The following is an 18,462-nucleotide window of genomic DNA, read 5'->3' as shown; positions in this document are numbered from 1 at the left end:
GGCCTCTGAGTATTTCAAAATTAATTCCATGTACGAAACAGGTTGAATGGAACCCTTTCACTTGCATGACCATATGTATATGCAAAAAAAGATTTCTTCACATCACTAACAAGACAGGGAGAGTCTGCAGCCAAAAAACAGTGTCACAAGCAGCTGCCGTACCCTAGATATTGTTGCATCTGGTTTCATCATACAAGCAATACCTGGCTCTGCTAATGCTGGGTTGGGAAATCACTAAGATGTTTTGAGGAAAGCAGGGCTATGACTGTGATTGAACTGTTATTGAGCATGGAACTGAACCAATATTGTTGCAAAGCTTTAAAGTTCAATTTGCTTCCTCTGTGTGAAATACCTAGAACACCGCAAGAGTTACTCTGTCTTTTTGGTCATGGTGGAAAGAAGAGAAAAAGAACCCCCAAATCATTAAATCAGAAAGGGAAAAAACCCCACAATTGCTACAATACATAGAAATTCAACTCATATGAGCAGAGTAAACTGGCTAAAACAGAAATGGGTGCCATCACTTCCAGGTGACTTTCAGAGCTTTTAATCTGGGCATTTATTCTTTTATGTTCATTTGTTCCTTGCTTCAGTTCCATACCTTTTTCTCCTTCAGGGTGTTTACACCATCATCCCTTCATTTTCCCTATTTGTTTTCTTTCTATGTTTTCATAGTCCTTTTATTTCTTTCTCTTCAGTTATTTTGTCCCTTTCTGTCTTCCCCTAATAAATTCCTTCTGTCCTGACCAAATTTTCACCACAGGAAATAAACAAGTACACACAGCTGCCAAAATAAAACAAAATAGAAGAAACCACACACTCCCGTGAACATGTCAATCTTGGGCATGATTTATTCATGTGACAATAAAAACAGGTGTCCATATTTTTCTTTCTGTGAAAATAGTGTTGTGCTATTGACAACCAAAACTTTGAAAAATGGAAATCCAGTTCCTTTTTTTTTTTCTGTTTGTGATAAAGTGATATGCAATCATAACCTTTAAAGCACATTCTTGCTAGATATATTGAGTTCTTAGCAAGTGTGGTGGGGTTTTTTTGTTGTTTTTGGTTTTGTTTTGTTTTTTCGTGGTGGCAGGGACTTAAATTGATAAGTGGTACCCAATTTCTAAAGAGTTAACATTTTCTACACAGTTTTGTCTCCTTCCAATGCTTCCACTGCAGTGGTGAAATGGCAGTAGAAGGTTGGCAAAGATTCTAAAATTCTTTTTCTTCAAGAAGTGCATCAGTTTTTGATAAGAACAAATGGGTAGCTATTGGTTAAGTTTCTTGGGTGTAAATATTCAGCAGACTAAAAGGGAGAGAAGACACCTGTATGCCAATAAAGCAATCTTCTGAGTTTGAACAGGTTCTGCCGGTTTGGACCAGATAGAACTAGAGTGTTGTTTAATGACAGGAATGGATAGAGGTGGGCTGAGTTGGCTGAAACAGTCTGACTCAGGAACAGTCTTGAGCTGCCCACTATGCTCCATTCGCTAAGAAGTGACAAGAGTGTACGACACGGCACTGCAAATCAAGAGTCAATCTCTTTATTGTCAGAGAACTAACATTCTTCAATGGCATCTTAGCATTCAGAATAATCTCTCACCTGAGCCTCACTTAACTATAAGAAGTTAAAATGTACTGCCAAATATAGCTTTGTACATGAAAATAATGAAAAATGTGTGCTGTAATCTGAAATCCAGATGCTCAGCATGCTGGATCAAGGGCTAGACCAGTGTGCATACTTTTAATACAGGAAAGCACTTAAGCATTTATCTTATGTATTTATATATCTCTTCACATTTATACATCTATTTACAGAAATTATTTGTTATTTCACTAGTCAAAAAGAGTGTGAAAATCTAAAGATAATTCATCATAAAAAGCACATAATAGTAGTGCTATCTCTTCCTTTTGATTTGAGTTAAATCCTCTAATCTCCTAATATATACATTTTTGCATTAGACTATGATATTTGATAGCAAGTAAATCTTCCTAAACTCGTGCTATATATCTGTGGCATTCAGAACTCCAGGAAGTATAATAATTTAACTCAAAACCATCGTGAATCTTGCATTAGAAAGCAATTTTGACCATTGTGATGCATTATGACTAATAAATAATAGGACTGGGAATCTGAAAATATATTCACAAAATATACATTCTTTTATATCTTAATCTTTAAAGAGAATAAACAAAAACATTCCAGAGGTCAGTCTTTCGAGGGCTGCAAGATGGATATTTATTCCAATGTGATCAAGTACATGGGCTATAGGGAAATAATTTGCTCCAGCAAGAGTTACAAAGGACTGCCTGGTACATCACCTGGAGCACATCCTCACTCTTCTTGTCAGACAATGTTGCTTGCAGGATCATTTCTCACACTTTCTCCTTCTCTTATCTCTTTAAATGTACTCTACCAGTTGTGGGTCCATTGTGGAGAAGGCTGAAACCAGCTGAGTCTGGGAAAAGACTCATTCTGATCTCCTGCCAAAGCAGCCATCCCTGTAGCCCTCATGTTGCTCAAAACCTTGCCACCTACACACAATACAAGTGGAATTTCAGAGATTTATTTAGTTTCTCAGGCTGTTTGCAGCCATTAGAATTTGGACATGCAATGTCTTTGATCATAGAATCATAGAACTCTTGGCTTGGAAGGGACCTTGAAGACCATTTCCTTCCAACCCCTCTGCCATGGGCAGGGAGAATTTACACTAGACCAGGTGTCTCAATCCCCATCCAACCTGGCCTTGAACACTTTCAGGAATGGGGCATTCACAGCTTTTCTAGGAAATTTATTCCAGTACCCTCACAGTAAAGTATTTCTTCCTACTATCTGTCTAAACCTACACTCTTTTAGTTTATAAACCTTGCCCCTTGTCTTATCACTATATGTCCTTGTGACCAGTTCCCCCAGCATTCTTGTGAGTCCCCTTAATATAGTGGAAGGGTGCCATAAGGTCTCCTTGGAACCTGCTCTTCTCCAGGCTGAAAAACCCCTACTCCCTCAGCCTGTCCTCACAGATGAAGAGTTCCAGCCCTCTCATCATCTTTCATGGTCCTCCTCTGATCTTGCTTCAGCAGGTTCACATCCTTTTTATGCTGGTGAACCCAGAGCTGGATGCAGCACTCCAGGTGGGGTCTCAGGAGAGAGGAGGAGAGAGAGAAGAACACCTCCCTCACCTTGCTAGCCATGTTACTTTTGATGCAGCCCAGGACATGATTGGCTTTCTGGGCTGAAAACACATTGCCAGCTCATTTTGAGCCTCTCATTAACCAACACCCACAAGTCCATCTTCTCTGGGCTTTTCTCAATCCGTTCTCTACCCAGACCGTATTTGAGCTTGGAATTGCTCTGACCCAGATGCAGCACCTTGCACTTTGCCTTGTTCAGCTTCATGAAGTTCACATGGGCCAACTTCTGCCTGTCAGGGTCCACTCGGATTGCATCCCTTCCCTCCAATATTTGCACTCAATCCCACGCGCTGTGTTGCTGAAAAAGATATTAAACAGCATTGGTCCCAATACTGATCCCTGAGAAACAATGGCTTCAAATCATGCAGAATTATGATAAAGAGAAGAACTTTGGATGTATTCTCAGTCTCGTGTCCTTAGCTACACTGAGTGACTATTTCTCAAATTATGTGAAACTCTACCAGTAACACTATTCTATGGATAGTTCAGTGCTTTCAGAGATGGCCCAGTTTACCCCAAACTTTTCTCGATATACAAAATTATGAAGATTTGTTTAAAAACAGGAATCAACTTCTCCTTTTGGAATTTTTCAGACTGACCATTTTCAGATTGAAAAATTGAGCAACTAACTCAGAATTGCTAGAATATGCACTTAATATGTGGGATAGTCTGGTACAAACTCCAGTTCTAATTGCAGTTGGAAGTTGGTACGAGACTGTGGGCTATTTTGCAGTCTATGTCCTTCCTTCCTTTTTGTAGCAGTTCTAATTTTAGAAAAGATATATGCCTGTGTATGCCTGTTATCAAATAAAAGGAGAGACATTATCCCAAGATATTTAGAAAATTTATACATTTCCAGCATTCTGTTATGATTTTGGGTACATGCCACAATCAGTAAAATGTATTTTACTTTCTTCATCATGCATACTTGTTTCACATAAATTCTAAGGAGAAAGACTGTCTTGAGCCTGAGGAAAAATCATTTATTGGATTTTGTTCATTTAGTATTAAAAAAATGGACAATGGCCAAAACATTATATCTAGAGAATGACCATTTTTAATGTCTGTAATTTTCAGAGACTTTGCCAGGGTATTGGCAGCAATATAGAATGCTTTGAAGCAAGGCCACTATTAAAAATACAGTTGTTGGAAACATTTGATAGTGATTAGATTGTTACCAGCATTTGAAGCCTAAATGAAGGAGAAAATACAATAACAAGATGAACAACCCTGAGAAAGAATTTCTTCCTCAACTGAAATCATTAAACTCTGAAACCTACCTTTTCAAGGTCCTTCATTCTAATCCATTATCTTTCATTCCCCTTTGTGCTACAAAATTGTCAGTTTGATGATATATTACACATAACAATGTCATTACATTGGCATAACATGACAACTGGGACTCATTTGAACTTTTAAAAATTTCTAATCCCTAAAATAAATTATGAACTGAAGACATTTCAGACATAGAAAATAAGTCACTTATTAGAAAGAATAAGGTTCTCCATACGTTTTGGAGAATTACACTTTTCTGAGACATTTTCTTTTTCAGTTTTTTTATTTTCCTTAATGCATATAATAAACTTACCAGGAAATATAATCCATAGATGTCCTTAAGCTTCTTGTCCTTAGGCTTACTGAAGTAATGAGTCCTCCTGTAGACGACAACTCATCTACATCAAATCTCACAACATTTTAATTCAATTTCCTGGAAGCAAAATAAGAATTTTACCATAATTTTGATCAGAAAAATTGTTATCTGACCCCTTAACTGCTCTTACTTTAGTTTTTTTCTTACCTTTAAAAATTTTTGTGTGCTATTTCTCTCTTCCTTCTCTGTTGAACTGTTTTGATTCATGATTTTGGGTATTCAGTGAGACATATAGCAGACAGGAAATAGCAGACTAAGGAGTTTGGGGTCAATTGTGACCAGATGCATGCAGCCTCATATTTCCAGCCTGCTCAGCAGCTGAGTATTCAAGCACAACCCTTGAAATGCTGGCATGTAACCATAGTGCCTTCTGGTCAGTCACAACTTTTGGACCAACAATTTGCAGCAATGGAAGACGCTTATCTTGAATCTTCTAGGCATATTTCCCTACTGAAGGAGAGCCTAGGCAGACAAAATACAATTTCCAGGAAGAAAAGTCAAGGAAGGCTTATCTCTTTGTGCTGTTAGTGAAGAAGGAATTCTGTGGATCAATTTCAGGTAGAAGACAGTTCAATTCCTCCGAATTGTTTTCTGGAGCAGTATCTTCAACAAGGATATCTTGTCTCTGGAGTTATGCCTGAATGCTCTCTGACATTTGGAAGGCTGAGAGTGTTTATCAGTTTTTTGCATGCTTTGAAAGCCGCAGAACTTGTCTGGAGCTTGCTGGTTGCATGTAGCAGTCTGTTTTGGGACAACACTTGAATGTGGTTGTATAGCTTCAACCACATTTGCTCTCTTGTGAGAAAAGGTGGTCAATGGGTTTCAGAACAGTGGCCAACTTCGTGTTATTATTCAGGTGTTTTGGTTTATAGGAGATTGAAAACTAAACATGAAGCTGGAAGTGCAATTGTAGATATTTTTAGGGTCCTCTGCAGCTAGAATTCTGATGCAAGCTGTGTGTCTGTTTCTCTTACAAGCTACTTTTTAATGAAGTATGTTGTGAATGTGTATTGTACTGGAACATAAACATAACTGATGGCTCTATCAGGAAATGTGTATTTTCTGTACATTATAATAATGTGACATAAAGGATAGCCAATTCTATTGCAAATGGTTGTGACTGTGCCTCCTACTAGGTTTAGAGTTCATTTTAAATTTTTTAATATTATTATTCTTGCTCTGTAGTATATTGTAAAGTTCAGCAGACGTAAGGTTCAAATTTTTAGTCTCTTGGCTTTGCAAATAAATATAAAATGTGTTTTCATTTTTCAGCTAGTATTTTAAAGCTTCTCACAGATTTGCATGATGATTCAGCTCAGCTTTACCATTTTGCTGAATTAGCACAGTTAGTAAGGAAATAGCACTTGTTTCAATCAAAGCTCATACTCTTTCAGATTTTGAGATCTGCTTGAAGTAGCTGTAACATGTGCGCAAAAAAGTGAAAATGAGTGGATTTTTGGGATGCCTTCAGCTTGAAAGTTTTTACCTGGTGCTGGAATAACTTCAACCTACTTTGCCTATAGGCTGCTTGTCTTGCAGAAATATTTCCATGGGGAAACCATATTCTGTGTAGTCTCTTCTAATGTTTTCACTTACATGCTACTTTTTTGCATGTAGCAGCCAATATATTCTGGTAATGTGTAGGGTATACACTCCCTCTTTTTTTGTTTTGTTTTTTGGAAAGGACATATGCAAAAGTTTGGCTAAAAGTATTCATTTTCACTTGAGAAGGGATGATCCTAATATCACTCTGGTGTTTTAACATGCACTTTGTGCTGATACATTGCCCACTTTACAGTTTAAGGGATATGTGAACAGATGCTCCAGTTGATAGCCTGAAGTATAATGAAGTTTTGTCAGAGTAGGTTGTTATAGAAATAAATGCATTATATCAAGTGTTTCTTCCATTCCATGTTTCTTGAAACTGAAATAAAAAATGTTATTCCAATAGCATTCTGTTAGGATTAAATATCTTAGACATAGACAGAAAGTCATAAAAGTATTTTTTCTTCAAATGCCTGAACAAATATATATAGCCCTGTGGATTTTTTTTAAATGCAAAGGTTGGTACATACAAATTGGAAAGAAGGGTATGTAGAAGAAAAAAACAATGTGTAGATGATTGTAGGAGAAGCTGTTCCAAATGAACATCAGGTTGCATGAGTTTAACTGAACTAGAAGGTTATTTCCTTGTGTTGAAACACTAAAAAATTCTTTCAGTACCATTTTTCAGGGATCTAAACTTAAGTTTCTATCTTCCTAAAGGCAAAAATCCCCCAAATCTTATATATGTAAACCAAGTATTTTTTCTTTGGATAATTTAAATCCTATATAGTTATTTGAAGAATATTTATTCTTTCAAATAAAGGAATATAGGAAATGAAAGGAAAATAAAGAAAAACAAATTAACAAACTCTCTTTTATTGTGGAAGACTCAGTAATAGTAATAAAGTAAAATTATTAAACATGGACTTCTTTTTATCTACCCCTTTCCTTGCATTTATATTCATCCTTCTACTGCTTCTTGGCCTCTTGCAGTTGATATCTTCAGTTGGACATGCAAGTTTTCAGGATCCTGAATGCATTGACAAGAGCAATATAATGTTAATGGTAACTGCCTCCCCCTCACTGTAGGAGCTGGTTTGGGTCATTTATTTGTTCTTCTAACACACCACACAAACTTTGCTCTTTCTTTGCAGGTCTGTAGGTCCATGTTAAAGCTGAATTTAGTATATAGAAAGTGTGTTGCATATACTGGGCACTTGCTTTTTTCTGAGTTACTCTGCATTCCTTTAATTGTCCATAGTTAAGTTTACAGGTCTAGGCTCTCTAGAGCCAACCCTGGGTCACTTCTCTCACCATCCCATGCCTGGGTTCCTCTACATTCCACGCAGTTTCCAACCCGCTTTTAAATCCTCCACTGCCATAACAAACCTGCATTTCTCTGCTTTACACTATTATGTCAGAGCCACTACTATTTTGTTCTACTTGTTGCAAGAGTATGTACAGGATTACAGTTATATAATACAGAGCTGTAGAAAAATAAAGCAAACCAGTCATAGACACCTAGTCGGGCTTTTATAGCTGAACAATCGAAAACAATGTTCCAGGCAGGTCAAGAAAAGTACAAGTTATTCCTGACAAAGCTGATTTCTGAGTCCTTGCAACACCAGTACAAAACATATGGCCTAGTCTTTGCAATACTATGTTTGGTGGGCTATGGGGTTATACTGACCTCTATGTAGTGCACCTGGAGGGGAAGAATGCAGTTTATGAATTCCAGTAAAGGAAAATTTCATATTCTGAAAAGACAGAACTCTTAAATGTTTTTAAAGTCTGTGAGTTGTTTTTGTTCGTTTGTCTTTCTAAAGTTTTCCTGAATTTCTTTTGTTGGGATGAGATATATTTAGCACCAAGCAGCTTTTGTTTCCTTAGCTGTGGCATTCATAGTCCTTACTTGCCTTCTGATTAAGGTGCCTCTTGAATTTATTAGGCTGCTTTTTTTATATATATGTTGCATATGAAAAAAGTCTTCTGTATAATATTTAATACGCCGTAAAATCCATGACAAGGATTGATTTTATAATTTTTTTCCTTATTTAAAATATCTTAGAAAATAAGTAAGGCAAAAACCATGAATTTTTCTTTAAAGGATGGAATTGACTAATTTGTATTTACAAGCCTGTGTATTCACATCGTACACACCAAATAATAATATTTCCAGTACTCATCAAGTCACAAATATATTAAAAAAAAACTGTGTGATTCTTATATTTCACAATGATTCATCAGAGCTGAAATGATTTGAAGTTGAAAAGATGCATTATAATTTTCTAACTCTCTCAATAATCAGTATTGAAATACACATTCTAAAACCTCTATTGAGAATTCACTATTTTGCTTGCAATTCCACCCAAAAAATTAAGAACATTTTAAGTGGTCTTGGTGATCTATCACTTTAACAAGAGGATATAGCCAGAATAATTGCTGTAAGGAGAGATGGTTCTCAGCCTCAAATAGAAGAGCTGGACATTTAGATGGAAATAGTCCATTATTTATACTTTTATCTCAAAACATATGCTGTAATTAGATACTTAAAGACAAGACTGTGTACTTTAAAACACCACAATCAGTACATGAGTTACTCTTGTTTGTGAGAGAGACTTGTCTTAATCTTGAAAGCTCATCTAGATTGCAGTACAGTGATGTGTATCCTGCTGATTCAGACACCAGTTGTCTCTGTAACAAACTTTCCATACCCACCTAGGTCCTTGAATTGGTTTAAGTGTCTGAACTGGGGGTGGAGGTGAAAAAAATAAACAAATTTATACATGTAGACACACACACACACACACAGATAGATAGATAGATAGATAGATAGATAGATAGATAGATAGATAGATAGATAGATAGATAGATAGATAGATACTAAACCAGTGAGTATTTCCTTTAATTTTTCTGTCACCTAACAGTGGATGGATGATTTATGTGTTTTCCTCAAAAAGCATATAAATATGTAGTCAAATGCTTGAGCAGCCTCACTAAATGTGGGAAATAAATTCATGTTTGCAAAATTTCAGGGCGCAGCATGAGAACATACAGATCTTGAGGTCTGAAATCAAATCAAATAAAACATCATATTGTGTTATTTACAGCTACAGCCTCCCTCTGAAGGTGGTAATTTTAAAGCATTAAAGTGACTTAGCTTGCTAGCCCTGTTTTTCTGTGACTACAATTTCTTAAAAGAAAGCTTGAAAATCCATGTTTAAAATATTCTAAATGGCACTTAATTGTGCACATTTTACTGAATAATTTATTACTGTTAAGCTCCCTCCCCTAAAAAATTTCAAAGACAAAATATCAAGGACTCTCATGTAGGAGTTTTTTAGAGCTAAAGGGTTCATCATCTCTCCTTCAGCTTCCCCATGAAATCTGACTTTTTAAGTTGCAAACAAGGTGGATGAAGAAGTTATTAATTACTAAAAAAAAATTGAGATCTATAACTGTTTTTGTAAAACATATTCAATTTGCTGTTGTATACCAGCAACCACTTGTATGCAATAAAAATAAATAAGAAATAACTTTTTAAAAGAGCATATGATGAAGAACTGCTGTAACTGCTTATTCTGTTTGACTTTGAGAAGATGTTGAGTAGATGGCTTACATAGCTAATTCTGTTTGCCAGATTTACCAGGTGAGTTAAAGAAAAACATATATAAAAAACTGAGGCTTTCGATGTTATAACCTTGTATAGCATTTTATCTTACAACAGAACTTCTTGTCTGAACACCTAGATTCCTCCTTAATGCCGCTTTTATGAGTGAATTTAAATCAGTCTTTACTCTGCATGCAATTAATTCAATTTTGTACTGAATGCTTGTGGCCAACTCTTTTTTGTTTTTTCTGATTTTTGTTAGCATTCCGTAGATATTCCTATTATTCGCATTTATCCTTTTCCTTTTTGTTCCTCTTAAAAAAAAAAACCAACAACAACAACAAACAAAACATTGTCTCCTATGATCATGCTTTGCAGAGTAGAAGAGTGAAGGAAGTTTTTGAATGCTGGGGATTTATTTTGATTTGTTTTTGTTGTGGAGTGCCAGAAATGCAGTAGGTTGCAGCCAGTCAGATTATATTCTATTATACAATTTCCCTGGGAGTTTTAAGTGCCCACTGGGGATCTAAGAGCACTCAATGAAGGAATTGTGTGGAGTTGTGCTGTGGCAGCAAAAAGGAATGCTGTAAAGTTAAATTGACCCCCACAGTGACAACCACCAGCAATAGATAAGGTCGCTGAAAATTTTGCCCTTTTACAGTGCGCTGAATCTTTGACCCATGGTGAATCACCCTTCCTCTTTATGCAAACTAAAGCTAAATTTTACATGGGTAATGGAGACACTGACACATCCGTGGTGACAGAAGCTAGTCTTTTCACCTTTTTGCATGTGTACTTCTCAAGTAACAGCCACCTGAAATTGCAAATGCTTCTAAGAATAACTTTTTTCAGTTATGTCCAAAGCATGCTAAAATTTCCTAGGCAACCGTCAGTGAACATGTGTCAAAATCCACATTCATTTTAAATAAGGATGAAGAACTTTGTGGACTAGGCACTAGATTTTGTGAAAACTGTTCAGGGAAACTTTAAAAGTGAAAGTATTTTATCAATATATTTATTGCAAGGAATTCAACATGGCAGGTTATAATTTGTATTGTAGAAAATCCCAGCTAATGCTCTTCAGGAGCTAATATTTGATTTTTGTTTAGGCTACAACTGATTTCTTTAACCCTTTTGATTTTTCATAGATCAATTTACAAGACATGAACCAAATATTAAAATCATAGTCTATTGAAGATATTGCAAGGGAAGAAATAAAATTAAAAATTCTCTGCCATTAAATATGTTGTGAGAGAACTTTAATTAATTTTAAGCTAAAAGTACTTTAGAAAAATTAGAAACATTCTTGATTTTCACTTAATTCATCATTATGGGCCTTACTTGATAAAATATTTTACAGCTAAACTTTATATATATCTTGAACTCCTTATTCAGCTAAGCACTCTGGCCTTGCCAAATTGAGAGTGTTGGTACCCTGTAGTCCCCAGTCTGGAAGCTATTTCAATTCTTAATGCTTATTGATTTTATTGAAGGTTATTCGGTGGCTAGAGTGTGTTTTAGTGTGCTTACAGGAAAGCCATGTTGTTAAATTAAAATTGCACTCCTCTAAATTTTTGCTTAGAAGCAGTGTACGTAATATTTTACGTCCAGTTTAGTAGGTCCAGAAACAGTTTGTGAAGCTCACAGCTGTTCATCAGCAGTTGGATTGTTTCACTGGTTAATGTATTTTGTGGTAGAGCTAAAATAAATACCGGTGAAGAGGCACAGTTTTTATTTTGACTCTTCATTTTCCTGTGTGAATATTTATCCTACCTTGAGCAGGTGCATTTGTGTTTTATGCATTTGAGGAGTCTATCCTGAATTTATGTCAATATGTCATGTGTTGAGTAATTGTAATGTTGTCCAAACTTCTAAAAAGTACCCCTAAATAAATACATTCATTAGTATTTTATACTTTGCATTATGATTTTCAAATCTGTACTTAAAATTAGGCCAGTGAACCTTCATTTTATTGAAGTAGCAGACCATATGGTATCATATAAGTGGTACAAAAAAAAGGTTACAAAAACATCTCATATTCTTTATCATGCTCAACAAGCTGCTTCTGCCTGTTTCATGGCTTTCTAAATTCTGTAATTTACCACAGTATTTTCCACTAGGAAATTCGGTTAAAAAGCTATATCTGATATAAAGAATTTATTTGTAATATGAATGCACATTTTTCTGAACTGCATCATCATTTAAGGGTAGTGTTTTAATCACATAGAAGTTTCATTATTGTTTTCATTGATGGAGGAGATCCAGATTTGACTTTCTTTAATTTTTTCTTGTCATCATTAAAAATTTAAAAGGTTCCATATTTTATTATATTTTTAAATGCATAAATAAATAATTAATAAGTCAAAACACAACTATAAATTTCAGATTTGCACACAAATGTTCAAAAATACTTTTAAATTACTTGGTATTTTTGCAATAGTGTAATCTAATCACTGTTTCAAAAAAATCACAATAGTCTTCAGGATTTATTGAAATTATGTAGAGAATGGAAGTGTTTGTCATGAACATATGTGCTACATATAAAATACTAACTATTGGTTCCTCTGTTTTGTGCACACATATATCCTGCTTATGAATATTTTTTTTCTTTTTGTTGGTTTGCTTGGTTTTATTTGTTATATTTGATTGTTGTTTTGTTTTGGGGGGCATTGTGACTAAGGATCTGCTTAGTACTTTCTGACTAAGTAGATTCAACATATAGTTGAAAACCAAAATGTTTTTATTTTTAAGTTTACATTTTTCTGTTAAAAAAAATTAATTAAAACAACACAACGCAGGATTTGGACAGTGTTTTAAATCACAGAATTTGATAAATAATATCAAAATCCTTTATTTATATAATATAGCACAAGTGTCAGAATCTATCTTGACTTTTTAGAGAAGGCTAATGCAGAATGGATATTGAAATCAGGAAAATATTTTATTTCTTAATATAAACCTTATGATGTGGTGGCTGAAGGAAATGATGATTCACTTTATGACGGGGTATTAAATTTATGATGGGGATTATATTTGAGACAGACATTTTATATTTTGAAATTTAAAAATGATATTCTGTTTTGCGTATGACAAATAATATGAAGATAAATAGATTAATTCAATGTTGGTGCACTTGTGTGTAGAAAGTGTCTTAAATATCTGAAGCTATTTAGGGAATGATCATTTGACACTGTTCAAGTGGGGTGGGGGGAAAAGTCTTATGAAAGTTAAGTAATTAATTTTTTAAAGAATATTGTTAAATTATGTACTAGGACTAGTATGTAGCTGTAATGAGAATACTTAATAAATTATGTTTGGAGGTTTAAGACAGAAAAAATACTCAAGACCGCTAGCAGGAAGAGTTTACTTAAGCTTTAGCCATCTATTTTCAGTTGCTTCCCAAGCCTGAGTTTCATTTGTTTGCTGACTTCTCTATGTTTTCTTTTCATCTTTGGTTTGCATCTTCTGAATACCTCAGCTTTTTCCATCCCAAGGTTAACCTAGTCTTTTCTTCTGATTAACTTTTATTTGCAGTCATCAAAGAGAAATCCTTGCCAAGGATCCATAGGCAAATCCTTGCTTTTTGCAGAAATTTTCTGCAAAAGGAATTTGTCACATAGGAAGTGTTGAGATAATGCTCTTTTGTCCTCAATCTATTCGAAAATGAAAATAGAGAACACCCTTTCTTCTGATTGAAAATTGTTTCAAAAATATCTCTGCAAACATTAGAATATTTTGCTTGAGTAACATTAACAATAAACTGTATGTTAACCAGGTATTTCTGATGACTGTCTCTTTTATCTCATTCTCTTTTATAGCTCCTGCTTTCTTTTGCCCCAACTAAATGGGTAGGTTACACTGAACATATGCCAATTTTTCATTTCACCCTGATTTTTAGTAGGAAATATTCTGTAGAAAACCCCCTCCAGAAACCTCTTTCAAATAATGGGTTTGGATGTAACAGATTTTTCTTTGAGGGGGACATTCTATAAATGCAATATAGCTAGACTATATGGAAATTCCTGTGGAGATTAAAAAAGAAAATAGATTCTCAAGTCTGGTTATAGCCCTTTGGCTCCACTGAGACTCTGTAAATGACTTTATCCAACCATAAATAACCAGAGGAACATTTTCCTGCAGGCACATCTGTGCCACTGATGAGCCATTAGTTTTTCCCCTTCGGGTCCTGCGCTGGTAGGAGGCATGTTGAGAGAGATGTAGCTGACCTTCATCACTCCAGATGAATCCTATAGTGGGATTGGCTTCATTAAAGACCAGTGTCACTAGCATTACAGTGGCCATGGAGCAGATTGTCAGATGAAGAATATCTGCTCTCTAAAGACCATCATCATTTGTACTGAGTGAAAACTGTGTAGTTGAGTCGTAGCTTAATTCTGAATAGTCCTATGTGCAAGAGTTTGTGGCCTAGTCTGTAGCTGCAGTTACTTTAGTACTTACTTGCTCAGGTCATTCTCAGTAAGGAAATCTGCCACTTCAATATTACTCCACGAACGCTTGAACAATACGAGTTACATTTATTAGCAAAGACCGCTGCCTAATGGAGAGAATCAGTTTGGTTTTTTTTTTTTACGTAAGAAATCTTCAGATGAAAATGGCATTTATGCCTTTGGCTGCCTCATATGAGATTGATTCTGTCCACTTACTTTTCTAAGAGCTTTCTGTCCTTCCAAAACTGTAATGCAGAGCAGCATATGCTGAAACACTGTGCCAAGTGGCTCACAGCCGAATTTGCTGTTGTTCCTTTTTCACCTGTCACAGTACTGAAACAGTCCTCTCCAAGACAAATGAAACCATCTATCAGCATGATTGATTGTGAAGTTCCCCAAATAATAATTCTTTTAAAATGTCTTTTTACTAACCAAGGAACCCTTTTAATGGAGTGCTAGGTTAATCTGAAGGAGTCTGCTGGTAGATTTTGCTTAACTGTCTTCATTCTCCAGCCTTCCTGAACTTTGTCAGCTGTGCATTTTGCAACGATATTTCAGAAGTTGGACATTTAAGCTATTTTTTCTCTGCTCAAAGTGAGTCTTTGAAGAAGAAAACAATCAGTTAATAGTTCGATTTGAAATCTGTATTCCGTAATATTGCCTGATCTTTTCGTCATCTGACCATTGACTATCAAAAGAGTCTTTACTTCTACACCGTCAAGACTTTCTCCAGTTACCTGAGTTTTTCCTCAACTAGGGTGTCCTTGAAGATATTTGGTGAATCAGGTTAGGTTAGAGTATGTAGTAGCCCCTCAGAAATAGTATAGCAATAAACCTTGTTTTCACCAAAAGTTAAAAGAGCCTTCAAACTGTTGTCTCTGAAAGTAAATTACCTCAGAATCTGCAACTGTAGACATTTTGGCTGTTTTCTTGGGGAAAAGATTAATCAGCCTCATAGCATTGCAAATCCATTTTTGTTTGAAGAACAGAAAAATATAAAAGTCAGATGAGCTAGGAGAATCCCTGAAAAATAGTTTTGTACCAAGACAAAGAGTGTGTGCGAAAGAGCGAGATGGTGAAGGGTTCCTTTGGATCTTGGTAAGAAATATCTGACAACAAATGGCTCAATAAAATAGCTGTTTTAATAAGATAGAGTAAAAAGAGGAATGCAGACAGCACGTAAATCTTGTATCCCTCAAGAGGCTGGGACCCCTGTTTTTATGCAGCACTGGATTGACCCCAAATATGTTTTTGCATTACATGCTGTGCAGATCTTATTTGTGGATGCAAATCCTCTTTTTGGTCATTCAAACAATTATATAAATCACTATTTGACATACAATGGTTTTCCAGTCTGAATCACTAGAGAGATACTTTTTTAAGATCTAGTACTGTCAGGAACAAGCTAGAAGGAAGCTTATAACTCAATACAAACTGGTAGAATTAGTTTTTTTGAAACACAGGTGTTCAAGTCAAAAAGCTACAGTATACAGGAAAATAGTGTTTTATATATTATTGAAGATTTTATGCATGAGGAGAAAAGCAGTTTTGAATTCCCTATGGTCTAATATTTGAGAGGTTGTGAAAGGAGGGTGTGATTTTACTTTTTTTAGAGACAATGACAACCACCCATGATTTATACATGAAGTAAAATTTTTATAGAAAAGGCTGACAAGCTTTCTAAAAACCTGTATTTATTGAACTTTAAGTCCAAATTTGATTCTTAGGCTTAAATGCTTCTAGAATTTCTCAATAAAATCTGTTACAGAGTGATTCTTTGCTAATGCCTGTTCAATTAGCAAATATGCAAATATGTCCTAGAAAGCAGGTGGACATAATTTCATACTGTGTTGGTGGTTTTTAATATTTATTGTAAATGATACAGAAAATTATCGACCACTAGTTGGGAACAGCTTGTGTTCATAGCAGGTCATGAGGCTCCAGCTTTCATGACCACAGCATATGCTGCACATTGGGGAACTTGCCCAATGACCTTCCACTCCTTGGCACTGTAGTAATTTTGATTGCTGATCTAGACAGTATCCTCCTTATCCTCTGGTTCATTTTAAGTGAAGATTGTTTTGAATGATGGCACTGAAAACACATAGGAGTCTTTTTTTAAATTTTTCTTTCAGGATCCTTGGTTGGATGTGATAGCATATTTCAATAAAAATTGCATAATTCTCTAAAATCTTCATTTCTGAGCCAAAACCCTTTTTTTTTTCCTATAATGTATTAGCGCCCCATGATTGTATGCTTCTTTTTGGATCCACCAATTGTTCCGCTGACTTTGAAGAAACTCTTGTGAGAGCTGTGCTCCTTCTCAGTATCACCATGAGTATATTGTCACTACAGGCTGTGCTTGCTTGTTGACTGATGGCTGTGAGTTCATTTTCATGATTTACATGTGAACTTATCTGTGTTGTTTCCTTTCTATACATTCAGAGATACATCATCTCACATATCTCATCTCAGTTTGTCATCTGCACACAAGCCCCCCTGTGCTAATTGACATGATAAGGATGTGCCACCTACGGAGGAATGACAGGGTTTTTTCTGTGCTGTGCAGTTCACTAAGCTGATTTTTTTGTGGGTGAAATGCATGACATCACATCTTCCCTTCACAGGCCTTAAAGCTGATATGATTTTGCCGTGTATATGAAATATATAATGTATACCTTATATACACAATCATCCTGAAAACCTGGAAACTAGTTTTTACTGATAGGTCATATATGTTAATTAGACCACGGAACCATTAGATAGGGACATTAATTAGAGAGTTAGAGAAGCTTTAGAGAATATTTTAGATCTTTCTACCCTGTGTAAGTGCGTTGAACTCTCAAGAAAAAATGCAGTATATTAATTAAAATTTGGTTTGACATTACACATGAGACAGGTGTTACTTTTACCAGCTTGAACATCAGTTTCTGAAATTGCAAAACTATTATAAATTTGTGGGGTCTTTCAGCCTTGCATATATGTAATGACTATTGGTTTTTACAGAAGTTCTGAATGGGAAAACACACCATCATGAAGAGTCCTGAGATATTGCAGTAGCTCTATGATTTATCCCATGTTTGTGCAGAAATAATTCACTAATCATTATCTAAAAGCTCGTTCTCCTAAACGTTTCACAACCTTTTTCATTTGATCAGTGCTTGTGGTTCATATTTAGGCAGCTGTTACCAGCAAATTACATTGGTATTCTAAAAAGAAAGTCACAGAATTCACAGAATGTAAGTCTGTAGGAGTGGTAATAAACACCAGAAAAAATTAATATATTCCAGTAAAAATTTCCCTATCATGCCACAGCTGTTAATGGAACATCAACACGGAATTTTCTCTCTAGAAAAACAGGCAAAATTTTCAACCACAAAAGAAAATTTTTCTTTCGTTCTACAGAATTAAGTGCACCAGTTGAATAGATTGATGATCTAAGGAGTAGATATTAATTTATCTACTTACCCATAACATAATGCTGACTACGATCATGGTGGCCTTTAGTGGAATCTGGGTATGATGGTGCTTCCTTCACATCAGTATATCCATTCATACTGGGGGTGTCTTCTATAAAAGAGTAGAAATTCTTCCAAGATAATTACCAGAATAAGAATCAGCATTTGGGGAACCTAACTCTTGATGGGGAGATTCTTTGAGAGTTGATACTCCGACTCAAAGAGTTAATTTTTCTTCACAGTAAAAATGCAAAAGTATGTAAAAGAACCTCATATGAATAGATCATCAGAAGACTGCCAGAGCTTCTTGTCTCTAGAATTAAGAATGTTGTCACATTGAATAGATGTGTCAGAGCTGTAATTCATAGTCAAATCATTTACAACAAAGAAAGAGGAAATGTTGTCTATGGTTGCAACTGATTAGCAGAAGAGCAGTTTTAAGCAAATATATAAATTACATGCAAAGCTTTTAGAAAAAAAAGTTTTGAAAACACTTCGTGCTTCTGTGTCTAAACTTTTTCTTTGTCTGAACTGTTTAAATGTCCTCAAATGCTTGCG

The 18,462-nt window shown here is 35.3% G+C and overlaps 1 long non-coding RNA gene across 1 annotated transcript; it reads right to left on the bottom strand.

Moving 5' to 3' along the window:
• Nucleotides 1–2,215: 2,215 nt before the first annotated feature.
• Nucleotides 2,216–11,261, bottom strand: LOC134421960 (uncharacterized). The gene is made up of 2 exons (XR_010028705.1): nucleotides 4,781–11,261; nucleotides 2,216–3,490 (listed from the first exon to the last, which is right to left on the bottom strand). It is a non-coding gene; the product is annotated as an uncharacterized LOC134421960 (long non-coding RNA).
• Between the last annotated feature and the right edge of the window lie 7,201 nt (nucleotides 11,262–18,462).

Source organism: Melospiza melodia, chromosome 1, assembly GCF_035770615.1.
Source record: "Melospiza melodia melodia isolate bMelMel2 chromosome 1, bMelMel2.pri, whole genome shotgun sequence".
Taxonomy (NCBI): Eukaryota; Metazoa; Chordata; class Aves; order Passeriformes; family Passerellidae; genus Melospiza; species Melospiza melodia.
Note: the sequence above shows the minus strand (reverse complement) of the source record. Positions and strands in the feature narration are given on the sequence as shown.